This window comes from Sciurus vulgaris (genome assembly GCF_902686455.1).
Source record: "Sciurus vulgaris genome assembly, chromosome: 3".
NCBI classification, from domain to species: Eukaryota; Metazoa; Chordata; class Mammalia; order Rodentia; family Sciuridae; genus Sciurus; species Sciurus vulgaris.
Genome location: NC_136463.1, coordinates 16,462,073 through 16,481,325, shown reverse-complemented (window position 1 = coordinate 16,481,325; position 19,253 = coordinate 16,462,073). Strand labels below are relative to the sequence as shown.

General features: G+C 36.9%; 1 protein-coding gene and 1 long non-coding RNA gene across 2 annotated transcripts in view; both read left to right on the top strand.

The window, feature by feature from the left end:
• Positions 1–19,253, top strand: part of TLK2 (tousled like kinase 2) — a 111,459-nt gene that overhangs the window by 19,687 nt on the left and 72,519 nt on the right.
• Positions 1,588–7,093, top strand: LOC306658233. Its single transcript, XR_013762990.1, has 2 exons — positions 1,588–5,657; positions 5,775–7,093. It is a non-coding gene; the product is annotated as an uncharacterized lncRNA (long non-coding RNA).

Below are 19,253 nucleotides of genomic sequence, written 5' to 3'. Positions count from 1 at the left end.
GAGATGTAAGAACCAGCAACTGTGCAGTCCAAGAGACAGAAGCCCCAGAACAAGAAGGATCAACAGTGCTACCCTAGTCTGAGACCAAGGCTTCTGGAAACTACTTGGAGAATCTCTGGCAGAGTCCGCTTTGCAAGAGTGAAGAAGCAAGAGTCGGATATCCTCAGAAGATTGAAGCAGCAGTCCAGAACCTATTCAAGAAGAGTCCAGCTTGCATCTGCATCTGCTTCCTCATTCTTCCAACTTTATTCCATCCTATTGGGCAGTGCTGCCCATGCTTAGGGAGGGGCTCCACTTCAGTTCACTATCCCACATTCCAGTCATTCCTAGACTGGCCCTCGTTGACACACCCAGAAGCCTCTTAATCATCGGCATCTCTTAATCCAATCAAGTTGACAATTCAAATTAACAACCATTATACCAATCTTTTTTTTTTTTTTTTTAATTTTGAGACAGGATCTCACTACTAAGTTGCTGAGTGCCTTGCTGAGTTGTGGAGGCTGACATCAAACTTTCAATCCTTCTGACTTAGCCTTCCAAGTTGCTAAGAATGTAGGCCTGTACCACCATACCCAACAGTAATACTGCCATTCTTTTTTTTTTTTTTTTTTTTTAATTTTTTAATTTTTATGTGGTGCTAAGGATTGAACCCATGCTAGGTGAGTGCACTGCCACTGAGCTACAGCCCCATCCGTACCATTCTTGATGATAGGTCAATGTAATTTTTGGAGTTAAAAGTTGAACGGATAAAACTGTTATGCCAGGGTGGGGAAATCTCCCAGTTGCCTTTCCTATCCAGACAGGTGGAAGCTGGAAACACAAGTAAGGTGTATGATTACATAAAGCGACTGTTTTAATTTCTAGCTGGTAAAGGGTCATTAGTAAAAGTCTGAATAGTTCTTTACAAATGAGGAAACTGAGGCTCAGAGAATGCTAAAGCTTGTGCCAGTCAGCTAGAATTCAAATTTAGATTCCTGTTTTGGGTTCTGCAGTAAGAGTTTTGTAAATGGCAAGAAATTTTGTTTCTTGCAGATGGCAGTGGGATTTATTTTTCATATGTTAGGTAGTGGTCTCTTCACAATAGTTAAAAGCCAGGAACCTAAAAGTACTGGTCATCAGGCAGGCATGGTAGCACACACCTGTAATCCTAGCTGCTCAGGAGACTGAGTTTGGAGGATCACAAGTTCAAATCTAATCTGAGTAATTTAGTGAGACCCTGTCTTAAAATTAAAATAAAAAGGCCTGTATATGTAACTCAGTGGTAGTTCCCTCCCACTACCACAAACAAAAAAAAAGTACTGGTCATCATTGAACTTTCTTTAGGGTCACATACCTCTTGAGTAATTTAAATCTATTATATTGATTTTTGTTTGTCTTGGTTTTCTTTCCTGTCAAAGTGCCTTAGGATTTTGTTTGTAAATACTGGATTTGTAGATTTTTAATCTACAGGAGATATGCTAGTCAGTTTTCTGTTGTTATGATAAAATACCTAAGATAATCAACTTAAAAGGAGAAAGATTTCTATCAACTCATAGTTTCAGAGGTTTCAGTCCTTGGTTGACTGGCTCCATTGCTTTTGGGGGCAGAGGAAAACTGCTCACCTTCATGGTGACTGGAAAGCAGAAAAAGGAAGAGGCTGGGGTCCCAATAAACCCTCTAGGGGTATGCTCCCAACTTTCTTCAACTATGTCCCTACTTCCTCCTGGAAGTGAGTGCCATCTGCCGGGGACCAAGTCTTCAACACATAAGATTTAGGGGACATTTAAGATGCAAAATTATAACAGATGAGTTTTTAGCATAACAAGAAAGCTAAAAACATAAATTATAGTCTTTGAAATATATGGTAGCGCATATGGCTACTTTTTCTACTCTTTCTCTTTGGATTAGTTGCTGTACCACTGAGTTACATTCCCAACCCTTTTTATTATTTACTTTGCTCAGTTACCCAGGCTGTCCTCAAGCTCATTATCCTCCTACCTCAGCAACTCCCAAGTAGCTAGGATTGTAGATGTGTGCTCCTGTGCTCAGCTCATTGTTTCTTTCATTCATTCATTCATGCATGCATTCATTTATGTATTGGTGCTGGGGATAAGACCCAGGGCATTGTATATGATTAGCACACATTCTACCCCTAAGCTACATCCCCAGCTCCAGGATCATTGTTCTTTAATAGTTATTTAAGCACATTTGTAAAATAGTGTTTTGTCATTTATTTAAAGAAATCTTAAAGTGGGATAAAGGATTTGAAAGTTAAGAGAAAATGATAACTTAATTCTTTCCATAGATGATTTGTGTGCCTCCCTACACCCACCACGATAGCAACGTGGTTCCGTGATTGTAATTACTTTCATCCACCAAGATCTGTTTGTTTGCATTGGATATTTCTTGTGATATGCAGGGTTGTATAACTGTTACACAATTTCAGAACATTTTTATCAACCCCAAAAGAAACTTACATAGCTACTACTCCTTAAAAACCCTAATCCCTCCCTGCTCTAGGCAACCACTGATACACTTTCTGTCTCTACAGATTTGCCTGTTTTAAACATTTTATGTACGTGGAATCATAAAATATGTGATCCTTTGTGATTCACATCTTTCATTTAGTATCATCTTTTTAAGTTTCATTTGTGTTATAGCATAGATCAGTACTTCATTTCTTCTTATTGCCAAATAATATTGTATACCAAATGACATTTTATTGCCACATCATATACAAACTAAATTTGTAAATGAAACCTTTTTCTCCTTTTGGAATGGGGTCTCCCTATGTTTTCCAAGTTGGTCTAGAACTCTTGGGTTCAAGTGATGTTCTTACCTCACCCTCCTGAGTAGCTGAAGCTATACATACCCTGCTGCGAAATCACATTTTTATATTCGCTTACCAGTTGATGGGCATTTGGATTGTTTTAATTTTGTTGGCTATTATGAATGATGCTCTTGTGAACATTAGTGTGCAAGTTTTTCTGCATACATGTTTTCTAATTTAAGGCACATTTTACCTTTGAATGAAATTGTTAGATCTTAGGGTGTTTATTGAATCTTTTAAGGAATTGCCAGAGTTTTCCAAAGCATCTGCACTGTTTTGTAGCCCCATCGGCAATGTAAAATGATTAAAATTTTCCCCATGTTCTTACCAATACTTATTCTTATATCTTTTATTACATACCCTGGATTGATTTTTTTTTTTTTTTTTTTTTGGTACTAGGGATTGAACCCAGGGGCATTTAACCATTGAGCCACATCCTCAGCCCTTGTTAATATTTTATTTAGAGACAGGATCTTGCTGAGTTACTTAGGGCCTCACTACGTTGCTGAGGTTGGCTTTGAACTTACAATCTCTGTTCAGCCTTCTGAACCACTGGGATTATAGGCATGCACCACCCACCCCTGCTCATGCCTTGGATCTTGAGTGAATTAAGTAGCTAGTCTTTGTTCCATGGACAGGTTTCCAGGACAGTCAACAGCTAAAGGATGTTTTGTTGTTGAGCTTGTTCATTTTCTGAAAATGGATGTTATTAAATTACATGGTTGGATTATTATAAATCAATAATATTAACATAGGATTTTCTTTCTTTTAAATATTTTTATTTAAAGTTGTAGATGGACACAATAACTTTATTTATTTGGTGTGGTACTGAGGATCAAACCCAGTGCCTCACATGTACTAGGCAAGTGCTCTACCTCTGTGCTACAACTCCGGCCCCACAAAGGATTTTCTTGCCAGTATAAGGTGGTATTTTTGTTTGTTTAGTACTACACAGTCACTCTGTAAATCTGTGTGTTGTGGTACTAGAAATTGGATGCAGGGCCACGTGCATGCTAGGTAAGGACTCTACCAATGAGTTACATCTTCAGCCCTTTTTAAAACTTTATTTTGGTGGTGGGGGTACCAGGGATTGAACCCAGTAGCACTTAATCACTGAGCCACGTCCTCAATCCTTCTTATATTTTGTTTTGATATAGGGTCTCACTGAGTTGCTGAGGCTGGCTTTGAGGTTGCTGTAAACACTGAGCTTCTGTGTTTACAGGCATGTGCTATCACACCTGGCTAAACATTTTTATTTTGAGACAGGGTTAAGTTGAAGAGGCTGGCTTCCAATTTGGAATCCTCCTGCCTCAGCCTCTTGAGTAACTGAGATTGCAGGTGAATGCCTTGCCTGGCTACAAAGTTACTCATTTAAAATTACCTCACTTCTGGTCAAAATTAAGTGGAACTATAGAATGGGCTTCATCATATCTATACCACTCAAGCATGTTTGCCTGAATTATTACTAGAGTTAAGCCAGTTGATTTAATTGAACATTTCTTCTGGCTTTCTAGAGTAGTTTTGCTTATTTTCAAGGCATCAAAGTCAATGTTATAGTTAAGGAATGTCCCAGTTATCTTGGTTTACAGTTGTACAACTTGTAACAGAGCTGTGCACAATGACTTGGGAGGCTGAGGCAGGAGGATCAAAAGATCACACTTGGCAACTTAGTGAGATCCTGTCTCAAAATAAAAAATAAAAAGGACTGGGGATTTGACTCAGTGGTAGAGCAACCCTGGATGCAGTCCCTAGTACCCACAGTACTCCTCCACCCAAAAAAAAAAAAAAAAAAAAAATTATACTGGAACTGGGCAGGGTGGCAAATGCCTATAATTCCAGGGATTTGGGAGGCTGAGGTAGGAGGATCACAGGTTTCAGACCAGTGTTGTCAAATTAGCCGGACCTTGTTTCAAAGTAAAAATAAAAAGAGCTTGGGATGTAGCTCAGTGGTAGAGTGCCCCTGGGTTCAATCCTCAGTATGGGAGTAGGGAGGATTATTGAAATAGATTGTAATAGTGTTACCCATTTTTAAGTAAATCAAATTTATTTTATCCTTTAATTTTTTTTCTTATGGGAATTATTGCTGAGGATGATTGTATAAGTTAAAGGGGTAGCATGTTCCTGGCCTAATTAGGAACGTTCTAGAAGTAACTAAGTGTTCTGTCAGTTGTTGAGTATGTCTAGTCCAATTATGCATTCTGAAACTGGGGAAATAACCACAGGATGTGTTTAGGGACCCACCCGACCCACTGTGAGATAATCCTGAGCTATAACTCCATTGATTATGTGACCTCCATAGTCTCCTATTTTTCTTATTTCTTTTTCTCATACACACACACACACACACACACACACACACACACATTTATTTTAATGGTGCTGGGAATCTTAACCTAGGACTCATGAACGCTAAGCATGCACTCTACCCCTGAATTACACCCCTAACCCCATAAGCTTCTATTCTGACTAGTGGCTATAGTAATGTTTTGGGTCTTCTGTAATTAGTGCCAGTTCAGAATCTATTATCATCTAATAATCTTTTCCCCCAGTAAACAGCCATTGTGATAAATGACCATAGGTGCTTTGGGGGAATACTGAGAGAAAGATCAAAAATATACATTTTTAGGAGTGTAATGAGGTTCTCCCTGAAAAGGACCTAGTTTCCCCATCATTCAGTGGGTTCCAAATCTGTAAAAATGAACTCAAAATTGGGAATCAATTAGAAGTCTAGATTTTTGTTCACTTGACCTAGAACTCCTGTGCTTATACATAGTAAGAATTTAGTAGACTTCCTGTTTTCAACTTCTAAGAACAGTGGTCAACCAGCCAACCCAATAAGTCTCTAAGAGTCAAGATTATTCTGTTTTTTATTTATTTATTTTTTTTTTTTTGTGGTGCTGGGGATTTGAACCCAGGGCCTTGTGCTTGTGAGGCAAGCACTCTACCAACTGAGCTATCTCCCCAGCCCAAGATTATTCTGATTACTGCTTTGGCTTTACTGTGGTATGAAAAGGGGTAGGGCTACTCATGATTAAGAAAAAAAAAAATTGTAGCAACCCTTAGCATATTTTTCAACCTGCCTTTAATGGGGCATAAGGTAGTTTGACTCTTGTCAGCTGTACTACTTAGCACTTCATCAAACCTAACTGTTGTCCTCTGTTCCCAGTCCCTTGAAGCTGCCAGTTTAGTTCAAGGAGGAAATGGGGACTTTAGAAACTCAGCAAATATTGACATTTAAACTTGACCGGAGTGAAAGTTAACCTTTGACCCCTTCTTCAAGTTTTTCTTAATTTATATGGGCTTGCTTCATGTGCTGAAGGGCTAGTATCAACATTTGCATCTTAATCTCAGTTTTTGTGGGTTTATAATTTGTCCACAAAATGTTCTCTATTTGTTAAAGCCTCAAAAAAGTGCATTTTAAGCATATTAGAAACAAGTTTCACTTGATTTTTGGAAACTACTTTTTTTTTTTAAAAAAGAAACTTGATTCTGGTCTATTTTTTAGTCTGTTTATTTGGTGTTTTTACTTTAAAAAAACAACTAGTAGTAAGAGATTAAACTGTATAAATGATGGCATAGAAAATGGGACTTTCATGGAGAAATCTTAATTAAAAATTTTTTTCTTTTTTAGTTGTAGATGTACACAGTACCTTTATTTTGTTTATTTATGTGGTGCTGAGGATGGAACCCAGTGCCTCATGTGTGCTGGGCAAATGCTGTACCACTGAGCCACAACCTCAGCCTGAGAAGTCTTAATTTATCAAAATAAGTTAAAAACCTTTATTAGCAGTGTTTTGAGCTGATATTGTAGGTAACCTTTTAGGTGACAGTGTCCCTTCCCAATAAGTCAGATGTTAGTAAGCATTTATCCAGCTATTCAATATCAAATGTAGCTGTTCTGTATCAAATATTCTATATATGTATATGTATATATCCATATATATGTAGTGTGTATTTAGCTGTTGGGTATCAAATGTTAAGTGCAGAGTGTTTTACTTAGCAAATAAGGTAGTGTTATTTAGTTAAACTTACATAATGTAGACAAAGAGCATACAAGAATATGAATCTGCCATTTAATTTAAGGTTTTAGGCAGGGCATGGTAGTGCATGCCTGTAATCCCAGCAGCTTGGGAGGCTGAAGCAGGAGGATCACAGGTTCAAAGCCAGCCTCAGCAATTTAGAGAGGTCTTTAGCAAATTAGTGAGACCCTGTCTCAAAATAAAATATAAAAAGGACTGGGGATGTGGCTCATTAGTTAAGCACCCCTGTGTTCAATCCCTGATATCCATCCCAAGAAAAAAAACTTAGGAAAAATAAAAAGAAGTAAAAATAAAGATACAGAAGAAATAAATACATTGTAAAACAGACTAATAGGAGATCAGTTCAGAATTGGGAAAATTAGAAAAATGAAAGGAAATAAGGAAAAATAAAGAAGAATAAATTAGAACAAAAGGAAGTGAGGACCAACAAAGAGAAAAATATTGGAATTTGATGCTGTTTTATGCTGTTTTATGTTATATGAAAATCTCAGGTAGATAATTTATTCAAAGATGATAGGAATAATAAGACATAAAAGGGGCTGGGGATATAGCTCAGTTGGTAGAGTGCTTGCCTTGCAAGCACAAGGCCCTGGGTTCAATCTCTAGCACCACAAAAAAAAAAAAAAAAAAAAAGACATAAAAATTAGAATAGACTCTTGTAAGCAAGGAGAAATTGAAGAAATTATAAAACTATTTTACTCTTCCTCCAAGTTCTTTGCCTAGTTATTGGTTGACTCTCCTAACCTAAGAAATAAATAGTTCTCCCATTAAATAATGACATTAAAGTAAACAACTCTGACAGCAAAACCTGACACAAAGTACAACTTAGTCTCATTTGTGAATGTATAGATATTTAAATTAAATATCCAGGTGTGGTGATGTGCACCTGTCATTCTAGCAAGTCAGGAGTCTGAGGCAGGAGGGTCACCAAAGTCAAGGCCTGTTTCAGCAACTCAGTGAGACTATCTAAAAAAAAAAACCAAAAAAACAACTCTAGCAAATGACCACAGGAAGTGATTTCTTTACTGTATTTCAGGTAACTTATACTAGGACAAGTTTGGTGTTTAAGAACTCTAGCAAATCTAGAGTCAGTGCTGTGGTTTGAATGTGTTCCCTCCAAAATTCAGGTGTTGCTAGGGTGCTCTTATTGAGAAGAGGGGCCTTGAAGAGGTGATTAGATCAAGAGTGTTCCTCCCCTCATTAGTGGAATTAGGTGTCTTTGTAAAAGGGCTTGATGGAGGCACTTTGTCCTTTTTTGCTCTTTTGTTATTTGAGGATACAGTGTTAGTCCTCTCTTGCCCTCCACCCTCCATCATGTGAGGACAGTTTCTCTCCTCCTTAGAACACAGTTCAAGGCATCATCTTGGAATCAGAGCCTGAATGCTTATCAGATCCCCATAATCTGTCTGCACCTTGACCTTGCACTCTCCTTTCTCAGGTGTTCTATTATAGCAGCCGTAGAGACTAAGTCAGTATAGCTGAATAGTTAGGAGTACATATTTTGAACCAGATCTCCCTGGTTCAGATCTTAGTTTTGCTTTGTGAAGGCTGTGTGAACTTAGGTGAGTTTACTTAATTTCTTTTATAGTTCCCTCACTTATACATAAGAGTATAAGAAGCAGCTGCTTCATAAGATTGGGCACTAGTTTACTAGGGCAGCCATAACAAGTACCACAGACTGGGTAGCTTGAATAACAGAAGTTTGTTTTCTCACAATTCTGGAGGCTACAAGTCCAAGATCAAGGTGTCAGCAGGTTTGGTTTCCTCTGAGGCCTTTCTCCCTGTCTTGCTGGTGGCTCTCTTTTTGTACTCTTATGTGATCTTTGTAGGCACTTGTCTGGTACATGTTTGTTTCTGTGTGTCTCTCCCTCTTCATCTTAATAATTCTCTTCTTAGGATGACACTAGTACTTTTGAATTAGGGTTCAACCTAATGACCCATTTTATTGTAATTACCTCTCGTGCATGCTAGGCAAGCACTCTACCCCTAAGTTACATCCCCTGCCCTTTTTATTTTATTTTGACACAGGCTTTCACTAAATTTCCCAGGCTGGCCTTTAACTTGTGATCCTTCTGCCTCAGTCTCCCAAGTAACTGAGATTATAGGTGTTCACACAGGGCTAGTTTTATGGTCTTACGTTGTACATTTAAGTCCTTGATTTATTTTGAGCTAACTTTTTAAATAAGATGTGAGGTTTAAGTTAAGGTTAATACTTTTTTTGTGTGTATGTTAAGTATTTCAGCACCATTTATTAAAACGACTTTTCTTTCCTTCTTTTTTTGGGGGGGTACCAGGAATTGAACCCAGGAGTGCTTAATCACTGAACTATATCCCTAACCCTTTTTTATATTTTATTAGAGACAGAGTCTCATTGAGTTGCTTCTTAGGGCTTCACTAAATTGCAGAGGCTGGTTTTGAACTCGCGATCCTCCTTCCTCAGCCTCCCGAGCCACTGGGATTATAGGTGTGTGCCACCATGCTTGGTGACTTTTATTTTCACTTTATGTAATTACATAATTTATTGCATTGTTTTTCTGATTTTGTCAAAAGTCAGTTGAACAAGCTGGGCATGGTTGCACATGTCTATAATCCCAACAACTAGAGGAGCAGGCTAGGCAGGAGGATCACAAGTTTGAGGCTAGCCTAGGCGACCTAGCAAGACCCTATCTCAAAATAAAAAATGAAAAGGTCCCAGAGTTCCTTAGGACCTCACTCAGTTGCTGAGCCTGTCCTCATATTTGCAGATCCTCCTGCCTCAGCTTTAGAGTCACTGGCATTCCAGGCGTATGCCACTTCTCCTGGTATAAACAATAACTTCTAAAAATGTATTTAAATAAATTCAATACCCACCTCTACTTTCTTTCTTTCTTTCTTTTTTTTTTTTTTTTTTTTTTTTTTTTTTTTTTTGCGGTGCTGGGGATTGAACCCAGGGCCTTGTGCTTGCGAGGCAAGCACTCTACCAACTGAGCTATATCCCCAGCCCCCCACCTCTACTTTCTAATCTTTAAAACAACAATATAGTTAAAAAAAAAAAAAAAAAAAATTCAGGCTGTTGTAATCCCAGAGATTTGGGAGGCTGAGGCAGTAGGATTGAAAGTTTGAGACCAGCCTGCAAAAATTTAGCAAGCTGATTCTGTCTCAAAATAAAACAAAAAAAGGGCTGGGGCCAGGTACAGTGGCACATGCCTATAATTCCAGCAGCTTGGAAGCTGAAGAGGAAGATTACAAGTTCAAGGCCAGCCTCAGCAAGGCAATGTCTCAAAAAATTAAAATGGGGATGTGGGAGGAAAGAGTGGACTGAGACAGACATCATTACCCTATGTACATGTATGATTATACAAATGTTGTGAATCCACATCATGTACAATCATAGAAATGAAAAGTTGTACCCCATTTGTGTATGATGAATCAAAATGGCAGCTGTAAAAATAAAATAAATAAAATAAAAATGGTCTCGGGATGTGATTTTGTGGTTAAGTGCCCCATGGTTCAATCCCTAATATCAAAAATAAAAAAATATTAAAAATGACTGAGGATATAGCTCAGTTGTAGAGTGTCCCTGGATTAAATCCCCAGTACAAAAAAAAAAGTTTTTAAAAATTTTGATAAGATATATATAACATAAATTTGCCATCTTAATATTTTTTAAGTTTTATTATTTTATTTATTTATTTATTTATTGTGCTTTACCATGGAGCTACCTCTCCAGTCCTCCCACCGTTTTATGAGTACTAAGGAGTTAATCCTGGGGTACTCTACCTCTGTGCTGCATCACAAATTCTGGTTGTTTTTGTTTGTTTGTTTGAAATGGGGTCTAAGTTGCTGAGGTTGACCTCAAACTTTCAATCCTCCTGCATCCGTCTCCCAAGTAGCTGGGAATGTACAGTTCAGTAGTGTACAGTAGTGTTTAGTACTGTACAGTTCAGTAGTAGTTCACATTATTGTGTAGCTAATCTCCAGAAAGTTTTTCATTTTGCAAAAGTAAAATTCTGTAACCTTGACTTGAACAACTCCCTATTCCACTCCCGTCTGGTCCTTGGTAACTACCATTTTACTTTCTGACTCATGAATTTTATTCCTCTAGATTCCTCATCTAAATGGAAATCACATAGTATTTGTCTTTCATGACTTTTTCACTTGAGATAACGCTCAGGGTTTCTGTATGTTGTAGCATCATGTGTCAGAATTTCCTTCCTTTTAAAGGCTGAATAATATTTCATTGCATGGATATGCCCCATTTTATTTATTCATTCATCCATCAATGCCTATTTGAGTTGCATGTACTTTTTGACTATTATGAATACTGCTGAGAGAGTATTTCTTCAAGACCCTATACTTTCAGTTGTTTTAGGTCTGTACTCAGAAGTGGCATTGGGGTACCATATGGTAATTTCTATTTTTTATTTTTGTGGCACTGCCATACTGTTTTCCATAGTGGCTGCAACCATTTTTCTTTTTCTTTTTTTTAATTTTAATTTATTTTTATTGTAAACAAATGGGATACATGTTGTTTCTGTTTATACATGGAGTAACAGCATACTATTTGCATACTCATACTTTTACATAGGGTAATGATGTTTGATTCATTCTGTTATTTTTTCCTTCCCCCCACCCCTCCCCCTCTTTTCCCTCCCATTTTTCATTCTCATTAAAATTGCACGATATTCTTCAATATTTATTATTTTCTGTTGTTTGTTTTGTGGGTCTTTTTATTTTTGTTTTTGTTTTTTGATAGTAGCCCTCCCAGTGGATATAAGGTAGTCTCTTATTGTAGCTTTGAGTTTCACTTCCCTAATAATTAGTTACATTGACCATCTTTTCATGTGCTTATAGACTATTTGTGTAGTCTGTTCAGTTCCTTTACTCATTTTTAATTGAATTATTTGCTTTGTAACAGTTAATCATATATTTGAAATATTAGCCTTTTACCAGATAAGTGATTGCAAGTATTTTCTCCCATTCTGTGGATTTCCTTTTTATTCTGTTGATTGTGTCTTTTGGTGCTAAGTTAAAACAAAAACAAAAACAAAAAATCTTCTAAGCACCATATCTTAGATATCTATACTTTTGGTTTCATATGTCATATAACTTTTCCCTAATATTTTCTTCTAAGAATTTTATAGTTTTATATCTAGGTCTTTTTTGATCTGTGTGAATTTTTACATATGGTATAAGGTAAAGGTCCAACTTTTTAAAAAAAAATATTTTTTAGTTGTAGATGGACATAATACCTTTATAGTATTTATTTTTATGTGGTGCTGAGGATCAAACCCAGTGCCTCACACATGCTAGGCAAGCGCTCTACCACTGAGCTGCAACCCCAGCAGCAAGGTTCAACTTCATTTAATTACATATGGATATCCAATTTCCCCAGCACTACTTGGGAAGAGACTACACCTGCCCCATTGAATAGTTTTGGCACCTTGTTGAAAAATCGTTTGATCATTTATGTGAAGGTTTATTTCTATGCTCTTTATTTTCCATTGGTCTGTATGTCTGTTTTTATGCCAGCATCATGATTTTGATAAAACTGTTTTGCCTAGCCTGATCTTTCTTGAACTCCTAGGCTCAAGCAATCTTAGTGACATAGTCTTCCAGGTAGCTGGGTCTGTAGTTATACACCACCATGCCCATATTTGTAATAATTTTTGAAATCAAGAAATATTAAACCTTGAACATTGGTTTTCTTAAAAAAGTGTTTTGTCTATTTAGGATCTTCACATAGTTGTCTTTTTTTTTTTATTTTGGTTTTTTTTTTTTTTGGCGCTGGAGACTGAACCCAGGGGCGCTTTGCTACTGAGCTACATCCCCAAGCCCTTTTAATTTTTTATTTTGACACCTAAGTTGCTTAAGGCCTTTCTGACTATCTGAGGCTGGCCTCAGATTTATAATCCTCCTGACTCAGCCTTTTGAGTTACTGGGATTATAGGCATGAGCCTCCATACCTGGTTTCATATAGTGTTTAATGGTAAAACACTAGAGGGGTTACCATGAAAATGAATACTAAAATAATGTTCTCTCTGAGTATTACTATTGTATTTACTATATAATATGTACAGTAAAATATGAATCAAGACAGATTGTGGAAAGGACATAGAAACATAAAGATTATTGATAAATTTTATGATTTTATATGTAGATAATAAATCTAAAGGAGGAAACATGATTAGAAAAAACAATTTAGTAATTGGCTAAATAATAAATCTAAGAATTACATAATTTTTGTATACTAACAGCATCATAAAAATAGAAAAAAAAATGACTCCTAGTCACATTGTTTTTAATATCTGAAGATATCACAGTGATAAATGATAGTTAAACCTTGACAGCCTCTACAGTCTTTTGTGCCTTGGAGTTTCATTCACATTTGGGGATGGTAATTAAGGCCATAGCTCAGACTAGAACTGTAGAAGTGGGAATGGGCAAGTCTGCCTGTGACCTAGGATTAGTCAACAGCTCATCATTATAAGGGCTAGGACAGAATTGAGCCTCTTGTTTTTTATTGGGTCTATACAGCCATCTGCAAGAAATGGAAACTTTAATCTTGGATGGAAATTTTCAGTAGGAAAACTAATGTATAAATGTGTTTGGAAAATGCTGTTACAGGGCACTGATATAAGCCACCATGAAACTATCCCTTAAGACCTATTCTTTAATTTCTGAGGTGTGGAGGACTCTCCCAAGGCCGAATGTGAAAACTCACAAAGTACCTTAATAAAGTAGATGTAGGAAAAGGAGAATTTACAATTGAGGACCTGATAGTAGGCCAGTCTAAAAAAGGACTTGATTTATTTTATTATCCTTGGTACATTCTTATTGATATAAATAATAATGTTTAATATATAGTCTGTGCTCAGTTTTGCTATTTGCTTTTATCCTAATAATAATCTTTATAAATATTGTTTGATTTTACTTTTTTTTTTTTTTTTCCCAGTACTGGGGATCCAACCCAGGAACTCATTCAAGCTAGGCAAACCCCCTACCACTGGGCTACATCCTGAGACCCCTATTTTGTTTTGGTTTTAAACCAAATCAAGGTTCATATATTGAATTTAACATCGATTTTTAGCTACCTTTAATTTCGGTTCAATTCCCCTCCCTTTTAATGAGTGCCATTTTTGAAACTTGGTAGTAAGCCCTTTTAGAATGGGAATATATCTCATTTGTTCTTGCTAATCAAATTTAATCCAATGATTATATAATAATAGAAGACTGTACTTCATAAGAAGATAGGAAAGGTAGGATTAAATTATTGGTGTTTTTCACTTTTGGTTAGACATACATAACCAAGGATTCTTCTCATACCTCTTAACATTGACATTTTCAAATATTACAATGTGCACTGCTGTGTATAGTTTATTAGTAGCAATTGCTGATAAAAAGCAGAATTTTCAGTCCTGTTTTTCTCACTCTTGCCATTTCCTTTTGAAAATGAGGGATATTTGATGTTAAAGTGGGTAGTTAAAATATGATTTTATTGTCCAAGGGGGAAAATGCTTCACAAGGGTTATGTTAAAGATAATTCATGAACAGAATGTTAAAAAAGCTTGAACATAGAAATATTCAATTTAAATTGTAGCGTTCTTATGTAAATAAAGCTCTTGTTTTCATTTAAAATTGTTTTCTTCATTCAGTTGTATTACTGAACTCTGTAGGAAATATAGGAATAAGTCTTTATGCCACTGGGAATGCATGGTATTACTTTACTTCTCCAGTTTCGCTTTATTATTTTTCTTTGCAGCTTCACAAGTATCTCACTGTGCAGTTCCCTGGTATAGTGTACTAATTATAGTTTTAAAATAGTGCTTTAAGGACACAGTGAAAGAAATACTTAATATACGCTAATAGGAATGCAATTATTTCTGGCACTAAAACTAGACTTTATTTTTTTAAACAGCTTTATTGAGATATAACTCACATTACATACTACAATTCAACCATTTAAAGTGTACAATTCAGTGGTTTTTAGTATATTTACAGATAAGTACAACTATCAAACATAGTTTTAGAACATTTTTATCACCTTAAAAAGAAATCTCATACCTTTTAGTTACCACTCCTGACTCCCCTCACTCCTGTGCTCATCCCTAAGCAATGACTAATTTATTTTTTGTGTGTCCTAGATTTTCCTATTCTGGATTTTAAATAGGAATGAAGTCATGTGATATGTGGTTTATATTTGTTATTGCCTTTTTATTTATAGTGTTCTTTGAATCAGAAAAGCTTTCGTTTGTACAAGATCCAGTTTGCTGGGAGCAGTGGTGCACTCCTATAATTCCAACACTGAGGCAGAATATCACAAGTTCAAGACCAGCCTCAGCAATTTAGTGAGGTCCTAAGTAATTTAGTGAGACCCTGTCTCAAAATTTTAAAAAAGCCTGGTGATGTGGCTCAGTGGTTGGTAGGTAGGTAGGAGATCCAATCCATTTTACTTTAGGTATTTTCAAGGTTCCTCCATATGATGGCATATATCACTAGTAGATTTGTTTTTATGGTTGAATAATGCTACATATGTGACCATAATGTATTTTGCCTATCTATTTTATAGTTGATAGACATTGGGGTTACTTCAACCTTGTAGTTTTTGTGAATAATGCTGCTGTATCCATTTGTGTACACATATTTTTTTCATGGTACTGGGGATTGAACTCAGGAATATTTTACCACTGAACTACCCCTGTAGTCCTTTTTAATTTTTATTTTGAGGCAGAGTTTTGATGTGTTGCTGAGGCTGACCTTGAACTTGTGATTCTCTTGCCTCAGCCTCCCTAGTAGCCCGGATTATAGGCATGCACCACTGTGCCTTGTGTCCACATTTTTGAGTGCATGTTTTCATTTCTCTTGAGCAATAACTAGGAATGGAATTTTGTATCTCTCTCTCATTGTTTGAGGAACTGTTTTTGAAAGTAGCCTGTTTTTGAAAGTGGCTGTACCATTTTATATTCCCAGCAGCATTATGTGAGGGTTCTGATTTTTCCCATGTTCTTGCCAACATTTCTTGTCTGACTTTTTGATTCTAGCTATCCTAGTGCAATCGAAATGGAAGGTCATTGTTTTGGTTTGTATTTCCCTAATGATTAATGATGTTGAACATCTTTTCATGTGCTTATTGTCCACTTGTATATTATCTTTAGAGAAATGTCTGTTCAGTTCAGGTTCTTTGCCCATGTTTTCAGTTGGGTTCTTTCTTTTTATTAATGAATTATAAGACTTATTAAACTGCATAGAAATTGCTTATCAGATATGAAGTTTGCAAATATTTTCTCCCATTTTTACACTGCTTTTTCACTTTATTGATAGTGTTCTTTGAAACACAAAAGCTTTGCTTTCCAAACATTCAATTTATTTATTTTTTCTTTTGTTGTTGCTTTTTGTGTCATATCTAGGGATTTTTTGCCCAATCCAAGTTCAAAAAGATTTACCTTTATGGCTTCTTCTAAGCAGTTCATAATTCTAGCCCTTAATTTAAGTCTTTGATCCCTTTTGAGTGTGTATGTATGCATATATATATATATATGCTTTAGAGGAAAACAGTCATTTTGCCCTTTTTGTGGGAAGGGGGTCCTGGGCATTGAACCTTAGGGCATTTACCACTGAACTACATTCTTAGCCCTTTTTAATTTTTTAGTTTGAGACACAGTCTTGCTAAATTGTGGAGGCTGGCCTCCAGTTTGTGATTCTCCTGCCTCAGGCTCCTGAACTGCTGGGATTACAGGAGTGCATCACTGCACCCGGCTTGCCTTCACTTTTAAGAGAGCACTTTCCTTGGTATAGGTTTCTTGGTTGGCATTTTTTTCTTTGAGCACTTTTAGTATTTTGTCCCACTGTATCTGAACTCCACTGTTTTTGCTGAGGAGTCAGATGTGAACCTTAACTGGGTTCCTTTGTATTATGTTTTTCTATCTTCAAGAGTTACTCCATGTCTTTGCTTTTGAGCATTTTTTTCTGTGATTTACATCTATTTACAGATTGCTGTATTTATCTTACTTGATGTTTGTTGAGATTCCTATTTGTGTAGGTTATTATTTTTCAATAAATTTGAGGAGTTTTCAGCCATTATTTCTTGGAGTATTTTTTGTGTTCCTCTCCCATCACTCTTTTTATTTCCACTTATGCCTATATTGGGGCACTTGATAGTTTTTACATATTTTTCTGACACTTAGTTCATGTTTCTTCATTCTAGTTTTTCTTCCCCCTTTTTGTTTTTGGTGCGGGGGATTGAACTTAATTAGCACATGTCCTACCATAGAGCTACACCAGTCGCCTTTCTGTTGGTCAATTCTACTGTTGAGCCTCTTTTGTGAGTTATTTTTTTTCTCCCTTCCTTTAATTTCAGTTATTTTCCTTTAAACTGGAATTTCAATTTATTTTTTGTAATGTCTATGTCCCTGTTGATAGTCTGTATTTGATATATCACCCATACCTTCCTTTATTTCTTTATTGATGGTTTCCTTTGTTTCTTTTGCCTGTTTTTTTTTTTTTTTTTTTTTTTTGGGGGGGGGGTGTTGTTGTAAGGATTGTTCTTTATGTTTTTTTTTTTGTTGTTGGAAACTAAGTTTTAGATGATATATTGTAGCATTGTAGCAACTCTTTTTTTTTTTTTTTTTTTTTTTTGGTAGCAACTCTTGGTACTGATTAACAACTGGGTTTTTACTGTTGTTTTGCTTTCAGGGGCAGGGGAATAGTGAGGAGAGGGTTATTTTTGTGAAGTTTATTAATACTACTCCACCCTTATCCCCTATTGTCAAGTCTCTGATGTTCCTCAGGGAGGCATGTCTTTCTGTAGGCCCATAATCATCCTGGGGTGACTGTAGTACTGTAGGGTTTTCTTCTTCACTAGTCCAGATGATATCCTCTTGTTAGTATGCTTGCATAGTTGCTCCATTGTTTCCAACAATTTCCTGGGTGTAAATTCCCCCATAATTAAATGTAATCAAAGTATGGCTCCAAATTTCAGAGGTCTTCATTAGCTGTTCTGTCCCCAGCAGGACTCCTCCCAATTGTCTTATGCCTTGGTTCTTTGCTGCAAACCATTCAGCCTACAGTTTAGTCTAGATTTTCATCACCTCCATAAATCTCCTTTTACCACAACCTCTGCTGGTTTGTTTGTTTGTTTGTTTGTTTGTTTGTTTGTTTTTGGAGTGGTGCTGGGGATTGAACCAACAGCCTCACACTAAACTTGTAATGCTCTATCACTGAGCTACACCCTCAGTCCTTCCTCCACTATTCTATTCTTTTTTTTTTTTTTTTAATGTGGGGTCTTGCTTTGTTGTGCAAGCTGGCCTTCAACTTGGGATCCTTTTTCCTGAACTACCACTGTAGATGGGATTGTAGGCAAGCACCATCACACCTGGCTTTCAACTGTTCTTGAGAATACCCTTAGAAATTAAACTTGTCCATGCTTTATTGCAAGTGAAGTCAGGTGCTTTGGACATTGTGTGTTCCTGCTTCATCTCTTAGGATCAAAATATCTGAGCCAAGCTTCTGGAGGTATAGATGGGGATAATCATAAGCTTTTCTGTGATTGATATCTTAGCCCTAGGAGCTGAGCACCAAGGGTGGGGTGTGAGGATGGTATTAGCAGCCTGAGGTCCTTTCAGTTTCTCTTCTGTTGTGGAACCACTGTCCTTTTTTGCGGTGCTGGGGATTGAACCTAGGGCTTTGTGTTTGCAAGGCAAGCACTCTACCGACTGAGCTCTCTCCCCAGCCCTAACCACTGTCTTATGAGCTGAGTGAAAGGGTTCTTGGGTCTCCAATATGTTCTGTGCTGAATCTGTAGTAGAGCCCTTTAAGTAGGGCTTGGGCAGAAGGGAGTCCTCTGCCTTTGATGGTGCTTGTTTGGAACACTCTTAGCAAGAGGAGTCTCAGGCAGGATGATAAATCCTGAAGTCTTTTGGCTTGTGTTCACGGTTGCAACAGTCTGGAGCCAAACCGAGATGGAGGCAGTAGACTTGTTTCAGATACCATAGACTTTGATTTTTCTGAATGATTTTTCACGGATTCTAGTAAACAGATGTTTCCCTCTCTCTTTCCTACCTTCCTTCCACCTTTTGTCCTCCCTTCCTTCCTTTTCCTCCTTTCTTCCTTCTTCCCTCCTTTCCTCTCTCCCTCCTTTTTTTGTGGTACTGGGAATTAAAACCCAGGAGTAGTGTACCACTGAACTACATCCCTATCCCTTTTTATTTTACTTTGAGACAGAGTCACCTTGGATTGCTGAGATTGACCTCAAACTTGGGATCCTCCTGCCTCAGCCTTCATAGTAACTGAAATTAATGGCATGAGCCACCACACCTGTTGAATTCTTATTTTTTTATAATTTTCATGAGTTTCACTGAGGAGCAGACCAGTGGAGCTTGTGCTGTTTTATACAAGTCAGTCTCTTGTAACTTTGGTTTTTGAGCTTG